The sequence below is a fragment of the Pieris napi genome, chromosome 11, assembly GCF_905475465.1.
Source record: "Pieris napi chromosome 11, ilPieNapi1.2, whole genome shotgun sequence".
Classification (NCBI taxonomy): domain Eukaryota; kingdom Metazoa; phylum Arthropoda; class Insecta; order Lepidoptera; family Pieridae; genus Pieris; species Pieris napi.
Window position 1 is genome coordinate 5,591,111 of NC_062244.1, and position 14,007 is coordinate 5,605,117.

Sequence of the window (14,007 nt, forward strand, 5' to 3'; positions counted from 1 at the left end):
AATAACAAATGAAAGTGTTATTTTAATAAAACTTTTTTAATGAGTAGAAATATGAATTTGTATTATTTACACAGCTCGACGCTGCAACTGATTGAAGTATTTGCGTAAAACAATATAAAACTTGCTTAATTTCCTTTTACTTAAGATTTATTAGAAAAGATACACAATCTGCATAAATAGCTATCTTATGATAAGATAGGACAGTCTGGTTCGGCCAAAAGGGACAGTATGCTAATAACTATGATACGGTCAAACTAAGAAATAGCCTTTGTTTATTATATTATTTTAGTTAGCAACAAAGCTACCAAAACGGCGAGCAATAACAAGCAATAATAACCGATGTACGGTTTAAAAAGTTATATTTTTTTATTTGTTACAATTGTTACTATATTGAAATAACGATTTATAGTGTTTAGTAATCTTTAGCCTTTGAAATCTGTTTTACAGCGATATTTCGATGGTTTCATTTATAATATCAATGGCGGCTTAGTGTGAAATTTGCGTTTTGTATTAAAATGCCAGTAAAAAAGATTTGGTTATATAGTCATTATATGTGAATAATCTAAAATTCTCGTGACACAATGTTCGTTCCCATACTCCTCGGAAACGGCTCGACCGATTCTTATGAAATTTTTTCATATTCATTAAGTCTGAGAATCGAACAACATCTATTTCTCATCCCCCTAAATGTTAAGGGTAATTTCACCCCTAAACTTTTATTTTTTAGACAAAACTATTTGTTTTTATTTTTTATAATACAGCATACAAAAATACATAATACAACCCTTAATTGTCACCCCTCTACCATCAACCCCTATTTTTTATTATAGTAGATAGTTATTTTTATTGAACTAAAAAAATGTTTCCTAGAAATAATAATATACATGGCAAAACGACGTTTGCCGGTTCAGCTAGTTATTATATATTACTTATATCGCAAGCATTTTTATATTGCCCCCTTTAAAAAAAATAAGAAGCTTTTTTTAGGAGAGATTCTTGATTTTGAAAAGGACACAAGTTTATTTATAACCGAGCAGATGGTCAAGTCACCCATGGACAACAGTAACACCGGGATAATTACAGGTGCGGTAAATATAACTTAAGAACCTTCTAGAACAGAAGATTCTTAAGTCATATCCAACACCTATCAGTAAGAGAAATATAGAAAAAATGTGATTAAAAATCATCAATGACATCAACGCAACAACGTATCTGTCTTCAGACTTCAGTAGTACCAAATTGTCAATTGTTGTAACTTGAAGCTTTTTGGCTCTGTGTTTTTGGTTTTATGTCTAAGAAAGTACATATACCTAAGTCATTCCTTTACACTAATAAAATGTTTATTGACATTGACTTCAATAAAATGGGAAACTCCAATATTCTTTCGTGTAAAAATAAAGCAGTCATAAAAGTAATTTATGGCAAACAAGTCAATAAAATGTGACGATTTTGGGCGATATTTGAGGAGCTATATCCGTATGCAACCGATCGACCTCCAATCATACTTACTAGCGTCCTAATTACGTTCGTACGTACTTAGTACGTCTTACTACTACGAATTTGCAACAATGAATTTTTCTTTTTAATACCATAAAACCCGGTCGGGCTAAGCACGAACATAATCAATTATAATGAAATTATATAATAAAAAAATATGAACATACAATCTAAGGCCCACGACGCTTTAATTTCATCGAATGTTGTATTTATATTTAAATGAACCCCCCATGACGTTGATAAGTGTACATTGTGTTACCTAAATGAATAAATGATTTTGGCTTTTGACGTCTTTACCACGTCGTCATCACAATTTCGCCTGTCCCCTGGCTGGCCTCTCGATCTTCTAACTTTAAGAATGATAATTAACACGCAAACACTAAATGTTTGTTTACAAGTACGTCAGTGGGACTGATGTGACGCCATCTTGCCTAGAGAAGCGTTTTGGAGGGTTCCTAAAAGAATGTTTCATTTGAATTTTTGGAACGAAGTTCCTTATCGCGCGTTGTGAAAGGGGGCCAGACGGAAAAAATTCTTACGAAAAGTTGTCACGACACTTTTTTGCTATTTGCTATTGTAATACACCGGTTCTCGTCCGATCACCGAAGTTAAGCAACGTCAAGCGAGGTCAGTACTTGGATGGGTGACCGCCTGGGAACACACCTCGTGATGTTGGCTTTTTTTTTCGTCGTAAGATTGGTGTCGAGAAAATCTATCATACTGTTATGATACCAATTAACATATAAATTAATCGAAAGGAATTTCGTTCCATCCGGGTGTCCCTTGACACCTCTAAAGTTTTCTTATTAAAAACAGAAATTAATAAAATGGTGTATCTATAGTTGCTAATAAATATTCTAAAATGTTTTTTTATTTCTTGTCAAATAGCCTATTGCCTAGTCCGTATGTATTGTAACATTAAAAAAACAACGTCTTATCTAAATTGTATCTGAGTTTAGTAGAAAATATCTCGTATTTGCCATATAAGGAATGGGTTTAGGATTTCCTTTGTTATAAAACAAGTGACAAAAGCTAAAAGCAGAATCCTTTTACGCTATCTGCACTCGATTTCAGTCGAACGTTGCATTTTTTGAATCTTCGGGAATAAAATATATTGGAGATCTAATTTACTCACCGAATGACAAATAAAATATAGGAGAACGCAATATTATTAGTATCGGAAATATTCATAATATAAATAAAAGTTTAATGAATATAATTGAAGTATAAGTACAATAAAACAGTGTGGTGTGGTAGCATAGTGTGGGAGCAAATATTTGATGCCATCTAAAGGCAAGAACCATAAAGAATTGCAACGCCAGTATACTATTATAATGAGAAGGGCATGTCATGATTACGTTATTATAAATTAAAAGAAATTTAAAAAAAAATCTTAGCAAGGTCCGTCATAAGCGTTTGACATTTCTAATTTTAGACAAGTGGCGCGACCGAGAGATCAGAACTAAATCTCTTTATTCTGTCTGCAGCACACTCGATTTCGCTGGAACGTCGCAAAAGTAATGCATTTTAAACTGGGAATCTTCGAGAAAGTGATGGATGCGGTTTAAATGTAATACTGAAGATCAGACTCAATTTTACCACAGCGTATAAATTACAAATGTTAGAATGTAAATTGTCAAACGGGTTGAAACGAACTTTCAAAAGTTTTAAATGTTTCTTTTCCTCAGATTATTATTCTATAGTATTTAATATATAGAGGTTTATTATTATCTCTTTTGTATTATGATTGACAAAATATTTTTTGACGTAATTATATTGGTTGCCGCCAGAGGTCTAAAAAATAAATTTTATACACGAATTTCATCAAAATAAAATTTAAAATGCTGCGCATATCTGGTTTTTATCAGTAGATTATATCGAAATTCTAACTTATACTAAAGTGTCCCACGCTCTTATTACACTGAGTACCTATGCACAATTTGACAACATGTAACCACTGGCACTTAGTGTAATTAGGGATACAAATAAAACATATTAAATAAAATAATATCTTACTAAAACGAAACTTATGAGTTTTATCGTTACTCTAAATACAACTGTCTGAACTTTCATTTGAGTTGGACCAAAAACACAAGCCATGCTTTCTTAAGCGGTTCACAAACAAAAAAAGACAATGGTTAAAATGTAAACTTATCCAAAGGAAGACCAAAACAAAACCAAAGAAGGAAAGTAAATACTTAATATCCTTTACACGACTCATTGGTCTAGTGGTTAGTACCCCTGACTGCGAATCCATGGGTCCCGGGTTCGATCCCCGGCTGAGACGAACATCGATGTGATGAGCATTTGATGTTGTGCTTAGGTCTTGGGTGTTTAAATATGTATTTATATGTCTATCTATCTATAATATGTATGTATATCCGTTGCATAGTACCCATAACACAAGCTTCACCAGCTTAGCATGGGACTAGGTCAATTAGTGTGAATTGTCTTTAAAAAAAAAAAACATAGTAAGTTAATTATATTATCATTCGCATAACAATATGTTTAATAAGTGCGACTGAATAAAAATTACGCTTTTATAATCATTACAACTCACATTCACGATGAATTATACCAACTACAATAAAATGAAAAATTAAGCTCAAATGTAAGCCTCAACTCCGACATTCAAGAAATGACAAAGTGTTTGCGAATGTCGAGTTTTCTTACAAACTTTTATAAGATTTAAGACAATAAGAAATGATTTTTGTTCCTCATATATCATTCTTGTAATGGCCCATTTAGTTACAGCAAAGTTTAAGTGTCTACGCGGCTTCAGTAAGATTGTAACGAAAACGTAAAATATAATATAATACATCAAATTTTTGCTTCTGTTTCATTGATAATTGTAAATAGTAGAAGCCTTTTTTTGTATTACCAATGGTGCTACTACGTTTTAGGTCTGGGCCTCAGATTGTATATGTTTTGTGATCATTTTATTACTTAGAATAATAATTATAATTCTTTATTTGCAAGAATATAGTGTACTTATATATAGATGGTAGAAACCGATTTTCTGCCATATATAACGGCGTGTGCATTTGTCTTTCATCGTTTGAATTACGTATCTATAATAAATTATTACATTATAACTTCGTCATCACATTATTTCATTTACAAATAGATATGAAATACAACGTTTTATTTGAATAATCATTCAGAGAATAATAGTTGTCCAAAAGTAATAGATTTGTCGATTTTCAAGGCTGAGATGAAGAAGTGTAAATTATGTTAATCAAGTAGGTGGCCTTCTGTGCCTGACAAACGCCGTCGATGGGTTTCTGCTTTCTAAAAAAAAGTTTCACACAAAACCACGTAAATAATAATGCAATTTAAAAATGTATTTTACATTGTATAATATATACGACAATTTAAATATAGAGTAGGCGAAATAACCTGCCACGCCTTATTATGTATGCTATATTCGTGTAGCCAATCAAGTTATCTATCGCCTTTCCGGCGAGTCTCGTGAGATACAACTTGGTCTGAAATATTAAACACTTCTAACACATGACAGTTCACAGCATCCTTTGCCGTTTGTTGCCTTACTATTTCGATGTGTCAAAAGCTATTGATTAACACAAATATCACTTAAGCCGGAATTACATTACAAAATTAATTTCGTGATTTTTACCAATTGCATGAAACTAAATTCATGATGCGACATGAAACTAGTGTCGCGAAAGTGCCTGTGCTGTGCGGACGTGTGTATTTTGATGCTTATACATGATGCCACCCTGAACTCTTATGATTAAGACTTAAAACTAATTCCTGTTGCTCACTCAGCATTTTAAGTATATAGAGAAGCATCTCCTTACATTGAATATAGAAAAAAAAGCTTTGATGCTGATGGGGCTATGGTTACTGCTATACTGAGTATTTTACGACACTAATTATTTTACGAAATTACTTTCGCATTTTCCGAAACTTTCGTGAAACTGATTTCCCATGCATGCCACTAATTTCGTAAAGTAATTCCGGCTTTAGTCGCTGTTATCCGCGCTTTCATCCTCGTTATTTGAGACTTACCTCACACGTTGTAAATGTGAATTATATTTGCGGAGTTATTTAAAACTATGTTATCAGCTAAGAGCAGTTTTGGCCTAGTGTTGTTGTTGTTCTAACCCCGGTATTACGGTGAATGAAATCATCGTAAACCGGCATGCCTTAGAGCTAAAAAAACGTTGACGGTGTGTCATCCACGTAAGGCTGATAACATATTTGCCTATTAGAAAAAACAATGGTCATTAAACAAAGATCAGTAATCTGAGCCCTAGACCTTAAAAGGTTTTGGCCACTGAGTTCTTTAGTCTGCTAAGACGTTTGTCGAAAATATTAAACAAATATCATAAACTGTTTTTACTACTTTTTTATATATGCTCCTCTTTTATTGGTAGTAGTGGTGGTGACCTTAGCATACAGCAAAGTATAGCCTTTATAAATATACTTTCTTTTTATGATATTGATAGTTTAAGGGTCTGTTGTATGGATAAAGTACCAAATAGCTATGCAACACATAAATTATTTGGAAGATAAATTGTGCTATTTGACATTCATCGGACTCATAACTTATGATGGACTTTATGTGACGAATAGCGCTATCTGACAGTCGTGAAACGCAAAATAGTGTTTATCCTACAAATAAGTAATAAATAGATAATTTGGAACTAATGTAGAACTTATCCGTACATTGTGAAACAGACCCTAAGTAAATAAATAAACTCTTCAGCTTTATTATATAAGTCATATAAACATACATTCACGATAGAGATAAATGAGGTTTAATTCTATTGCAGCGTCGACGCCTATCTTTATATTTTATGTAAGAGATTTTGCCCTATTGTATCACATTGTATTAACATATTTATTTTTAAATCAGTGTTGTTTCTAAAGACATTTTCACAGTACGTATTTCTTTTAGTTTGGTTATATTACGTTGGTTTATAATAACCGACCTATTGAAATCTTTCTCTAATACATGAGAATAACCTGCACTTATTTTAAAAGAAGTTTTTGTTGAAATATTATTTATATTTTTAATTTTGTATTTACCCACTGTAAATACAAAATAAAAAAAGATTCCAAGAAATTTATGATAAACTCTCGTAGGTCATGTGAAACATTAAACAATTTTAAATTTAGAACGTGAATGGATTAACATAGGCTCAGCTGTTTTAGTCACAGAGTTATGGAACGCGTTTTTGTGAGACTCAAAGAAATTAGGGCTGAATATAAGCTTAGTAAATACGTATATCTTGTGGGCGTTTTAATCCTTATAAGCTGGGTTTCAGTAGAGTTGACATTAATTTGAAGCTCTAGCACTATTAAATTGATCTAAAGGGAGGCTGACGTAACTCATTTTGCGGATTTAATTTGACATAAAATTACTCTTTATTGATGTAAGTTTTAACTACTATTAACTTATTACTTAACTATTACTACTAGCAAAGATATAAAGTTTTGTACGAAATTCACTACTGGGCGTTTGACATTTAATATCTAATCATTTTGAACAGCATGGGTACATGTCGCATCCCTGAAGAGTCCAAAATGACAAACACGGGTGTCCGATTTCGACGAGGCAGGGAGGTTTTAGTTGGAGTAAAGGAATCCACTTCTCTGAGTCCTACACTCCCGCACAGCTTCGGTGCAGAGGTCAATAAAAGATTACCCCTTTCAAAAAAGGTACATCTCGGATGGACATAGAGTGAGGACATCTAGTCTATGTTTGAGTGGTTTACTAATTTCAAATGGAATTTAATAAAACGTATATTTACTGCAATCGTAGCGTAAATTACCCATTGTTTATTTAATTCGTAGCTTCAGTTCTTGGTTTAAATTGAAGGGATTTTGATGTCAAGGTTATTAGTTAAAGGTTGTTCGAAATTATAAACTAACGGACTTATTTGTAATGTAATAATAACCCTCAATCAGTCAATATCCATTTATTGTTAGAACTATATTTAGTTATTCAATTTAGGCATGTCAAAATGCAAATGTCATCCAAAGATTGCATAATTACCAGGTAGTTTACCTCATTGTAAAAATAGTTTGTTATTGTTAAACCCTTTCGAAACATTATAACTTTAGTTTTATCAATGTTAAAGCTAAATAGCTGTAAAAACGTGTCTAGTTGTAAGTTTGTTACATTCCAGGAAATAATGTTCACTATAAATTTTTGTGAAACAAATTAAGAATTTTTGAAATTGAATTGAATCAGTCAATGCTTTTTTTTCACATTATATATTGTAGAGGTTTTGTTTAACAACGACAATAGCTTTTTGAAGGTTATATCTAAACTTTTTACTATTACATATTATTTTTATAATATACTTTTTATTACTTACGCTAGTTAGTAAGCGAATATCGAATTTATAGAATTCAAACACGTCTGAACCATTATTTTAATTATATAATTATGATAATTACCTGCTAGATAAAACTTAAAGGAAAGAGTGACTATGTCAAATGGCACGCCATCGAGTGGTATTATAAGAGAGATTTATCGCAATCGCTCCGCTCTCGATAAAATCAAACGAAATTCCCACTGCTTTTATCATTCTTTATCACTTCGACCCTTTTCAATAGACATAATCCATCAAGCACGCCCCAACGATTGTTTGTTTCCAATACTTCCAAGTTCCGAACTTGCAAATCCTTTAGTTACCGATTGCTTCTTTGATTCGTCTTGCTAAGACAGATTCATTGCTTTTGAGAGCAAAGGATTCAATATCCTATTATAATTGTACAATTCACCAAGTTTAACGTGACTTCTTATAAACAAATATTTGCCTTAGCCACTAACAAACAAAAATTCCTAATAACGAAAAATTTAGATTTAGTTCCTTCATTCTTTGTAACGTCATATTTTCTTATACCTTTAAGCATAGATGTTGTTTTAGGACTTATAAATAAATAAATATTTTTATGTTATTTCCCCTTCAAGTATTATTTATGATATGGTTTCTTATTCAGCGCTGTTTCCTTTGTTCGTTTTTTAATCTTTTATTCTTTAGTTGTAGTGACTCTTGCGTCATATCAAAATAAAAATTTAGTAGTTAAATTTTTACAATAACACCGCGTCAACCATCAAGGTGGTACAGCCCATCAGACCTTGGGTTGATCAAGCAAGAACCTATAGTAGGTCTTGTTTTGTTTTTTGCTTCCAGTCCAGCCCTGCGATTCTGAAACTCACTTTTCGAACTCACACAGCGGTTTTCGCATCGGCGGTCGCTCTCAAATCAGTCGTGAAGCAGTCATTTTTTGATTTGGCATTCTAATAAACAATAAACTACAAGCTCCCACCTTTTCAGAATGCCAAATCAAAAAATGACTGCTTCACGACTGATTTGAGAGCGACCGCCGATGCGAAAACCGCTGTGTGAGTTCGAAAAGTGAGTTACAGAATCGCAGGGCTGGCTTAACTGCGCGTTATCTAATATCTATTGTATGTTGAAATAGTATTACTAAAATGTCTTTACAAGATGCATATCATTTCAATATGAGATTATCTTCTTCTTAGCAGAGTACGCAAAATAGAACTTGACGTAAGCTTAATGTGATTCATCGGTAAGCCCCCATATTATGTTACGCTTAATTTAATCGCTTTATTAAATTGTATCTCGGAGCGAACCTTAATTGTTTACTGTATCCAAATAATAACCACTCACGGGTGGTAGTATACACGTGTATTTTTTGTTTTTGTAATGGATTATTCTAACAAGCTTCAAAGGTTCGTTCGGAGAAGATCTCTGCAACAGTTGTATTTAAAGGGTGCCGGAAATAAGATGACTCAGGCATCAAGAATTAAAAGACTCTCAACTCTAGATTTTGACACAAGGAACTACGTACAAGGTACGTAGTTCTAAGTCTCAACTCTAAATATTAGCAAAGCAGCCTTTATCGCCACCTTATACCCGGTAATATATAGATAACAAAAATTTATTTGTGAACTAAATTATATTAAAATTATTTTATACATTTTAATTATATTTTACAAATTTAATATAAATATGATAATTTCGGTTTTTGATACGATGAACGCATAGAATAAGTATAGTTTGAGCGACCACAGACTTCTGATCGAAGACCTCTGCTATTCCATACAAAATATATCGTAAATATGTTATTATGATAGCTATACGATTTTAACTAGTCCACTATACTACCATAGTATTAGCAAGATTTTTTAATACAACTTTTTCTTAATTGCTTTGTTATTTATCTAGTTCTAATCTAGTCTTTATAATTAATACTATTTAATAATTTAGGCGCTTTTTTTCAATGGTCAAAGATGTAGGAGTGATTAACAGTCATTGTTACTCGTAAATTGATCTAACAAATGTGTATTCTCTTATTTAGTAATAAATCTAAACTTAACTTACACAAGAATTTCTTATCATAAGAACAATATTTTCCAACCATCCCCGTGACAGCAAAACAGATTCGAAAATAATATATTTCCCGAACAAACTGAAGTTTTGTAAACTTTCCCGCCTTCGCAATTTATTTCATCACTTTCCGAGTTTTCACTTCGTCATCGGCATAATCGATATACGGCACAGGGTTATGTATAAAGGAATTTACTTGCCGTTTAAACACATTAATACTGACGCTGTAAAGGGAATGTTCAGACCAACTCCTTGACACAACGTGAACCATTAGACTGCAAAAAAAAATTTGATTTAATTGGGGGTTATAATGACTTATTTAATTGTGACTTCTATCTATGTCAGAAAGTGTTTCTAAAGACAATTAAAGCAAAAGCTACATTTAGGCGAATACACAGCTACAATAATAAGAATATCTATTATAATATATTATAGTACAGTAGAACCTCTATAAGTCGAACATCAAGGGAGACGCCAAAAACTTCGAGTTATAGAGTTTTCAACTTATGGAGGATTTCGACTTAGGCGGATTTTCATTCGACATAAAGAGTTTGAGGTTTTTAAGTCGAAAACAAATGACTGGCTTAGCTAAATTTTAAAGGGAATCAAAATTGAACACCTGACACAAAGCAAGCAAACACGTGTTTCCATGAGTCATAAATTTATTATTGTATACTCCTAAAATGTTTTCTAAGAAACAATAGTGTACTCACATTGTCGGCAAGTTCTTAAAGTCGGTAACTTATTTTTGTTCGAACAATAGAGATAATAAATTCCAAATGATCAAGTTGTAAAGGTTGTAAAATAAAACGTTCTTATGTTCGAGATACAGAGGTCAAATTTCATTTTTCGAGTTATAGAGTGAAAATATGTACCAAAATGGCTTGGAGGGACTCGGTGATTATTTCGATTAACAGAGGGTCAAGATTTCAAGTAATGGAGGTTTTGGTGTTTTAAGGGAAGGGAACAAAACATTTTTTCGAGATTTGGAGGTTTTTGACTTATCGAGGTTCGACTTAACGAGGCTCTACGTATTTTAGAACATAACTTACTAGATTAATCTAACTACATTTGTCAAGCTATTGCATAGATTTTATCGCGGGCTTTGAGCGCGGCGACCGAATCAAGAAATTCCGTATCGAAATAAACCTAACACACGATGACGTAACATAGGTGCGGCTAATACGCGTTAGAGCGGGACAGAACGCATACTGCGTCTCACATCAGTTTAGCGTGATCGGATAGGCGTGTTAGTCTGAGTCTGGTAGAGTGGTAGATTAATTTAATATCAAAGAAAAAAAATACTGCAAAAAATAAATTAATAATTATACTGCATAAGTTTATAAAAAATGCTATCCAATAGCTTTACCGCGGCAGTCCCCCAGTGCCACTCGTATTTTTTTTTTAGTACAGGACCACGTAGGTCGGTAAAAAAACCTTTTTCCTAATATATTTCTACCGATTTGACTAAATTACTCATTCGTCTCATTCTGCCAAGTGGTGTTTATACTGTGATGAAAAGAGATAGCTTTGGCCAAATATTACTACACCTACATTAATAAGAATAAGGTTATAAGATTTTAACTGACCTAGATAAAATGTGAAATAAATATATTTTTATTATGACTACTTGTTGCCAAGTCCTATGTTCTTTTGTAACCTAAATGTGTATTTTTACAATCTAAAACGTTAGAGGGTTACAAACGCCGTAAATATAGCAGTTTCTCACAAAGCCTGGAACAAAATGATAGCGTTAATTTGCTGTTAATTAATGTGACAGTTGCTCTAATGACAGGTTTCATTATAACATTATTAACTCATTTTCTTTATTAGTTGCCTTATTACATAACTGTCAAAAATAAAAGATCAATTTGAGTAAACTGGGGCGTTTTACTTCGTTTTAACTCGTATTCATGCTGTTTTTTTATGAAATTGTGCGTACAAAAAATATTATTTTGAATATTTGTTTTACATTTACTCCTTAAACTATCATATTTTTTTTTAATTAAACGTATTTTAATCAGGAAAAAGATAATAAAATTTGGTTCAGTATTTTATATTAAAATATAAACATTAACGGTACAATGTGACATATTTACATAATATGCTGCGCCATAATCGTCCTACTTTTCTAGCTCAAAATATTGTTTCATAAAATCTGGATTCAGGTTACTTCAAAGCTTAGTGGCTATACATTTTGGCTTAAAACCAATTTCATTAAATCCATTTAGTAGATCCGCTATAAGTACGTAGTAGTGTTTTCCTAATATTAAAGGTACACATTTGGAAACATGTGTCGGGCACACGTGTTTTCAAACATTAATTATGTACGTTAAACAAACGAACAAATAAAATTAATTATGCACATTATGAGTATTATTAAATCGCGTTTAATAAGATATTTATTAATAGATTTTTTCATAGAACAGGTGGCATACGGGCAGGATATTAAGTGATACCGCCCATGGTCACTCTCAATGCCAGACTCCAGAGGCATGAAATGCACTCTCGCGAGTGCATTGCCGGCCTTTTAAGAATCGGTACAGTGTTTTCTTGACTAACTAAGCCTAAGTTAAATTAGTTTGGAAATACTTCAGTGGGCAGCTGGTTCCACAAAGTGGTGGTGCGCGGCAAAAACTGCCTTAAATTAGGTGTGGTTGAGTTGTCAAGATCAGAGAAGAGAAGATCAAAGTCATTTGATTTTTAGAAGCTCAGCTCAGTTGTGGAACGACGAACAACTCCTGTGAACACATTCGTCGTAAATACGGTAGAAGATGCAGAGTGATCCCACATCCTACGCATCGCCAAGGGATCAAGCAGCTCCGAAGGGCATTGGTCATCGACGATTCGAACCCCTCTTCGTTGAATACGGTCAAGTAGAAGGAGCTGGTATTGAGGAGCTCCCGCAGAATTTGCGCTTTATACAGTTCCAAGCGATAGCACGGAGTGAAGTACCGTCTCGCCTTACTGAGCACAACAAGCTTCTTGGAGGCTAAATATGAGCAAATCGTATTTAAAATACCAAAATACAATGCGATGCTAAGGGTATCAAACTCGAGACAGCACTAGTTATAACTTAAGGGGAATATTTTTTTTTATTAGAAATTGTACTAATAATTAAAAAAAAAAAATTTCGACTTCTGCACCCCTAATCTTACCCTCAGAGTCGAAGCTTAGCGCAAACTATCTTAGGGTAAAACTGTTTTGTTCCATTATTTTTGTCTAAGTAATTTTATATCTTATATAGTTTTGCACTTCTTGCGCTCACCTAATCTAATTTAATATTTTTTTCTCACAGTGGTTGCCTGTAAGAGATCGCTTGAAACAATAAGGCCGCAAGTTGTCCTCCTTTTTAACTATTTTTTTTTAAATTTCTGTATTACTCCAACGAAGTGTAAATAAAATAAAATATATAAAACTTTTAACGCTAGATCTCGACTTACGCATTTTATCCTGAAGGCACACACAACACAACACATACACGTAATTTTATTAATTCTGTTCGTAATATTAATGGATGAATGGAAAATTAAAAACAAAGAAAATTCGACCTCATTGTTTATCGTATCAGATCAGCAAACAAACTCGATTCGTAATCTGGTTTTAGTGGCTACGTAAACATACAGTAATCGAATTTGTATTGTTTTTCCATGAAAATGTTCCTTGTTAGTCAACTGTATTTGTAAGATATTAAAAATTTTACTTTAGAATAAATTGTTCTTATTTATTGAAGTTATACTTCTTTAGGCGCGTTATGAAAAATTGATGAGAGTGAAATTTTACGATGCGCGCGCACCGTGACACAAAATTAACAGAATGAAGTTGCCCACAGAAGATGCTACGGCATTGGATGGACATAATTTAAAAACAACATTCGAATAATAATAGAATTTATGTTACACTTAATGTAAGAGAATAATAATAAATATTTATTTATTGAATTTTTCAAATGTAAACTGAACTTTATTGACTATAATGACTCCTTTTCCAGTCTTTGATTATTTAATTGTAATTAATTATTTGCATGCAATCAAAAACTATTTTTAATAATGCCAAAGAAGTATAACTTCTTACGCGCGTACATAAGTACACGCACCCTTTTTTTTATAATTCCGCC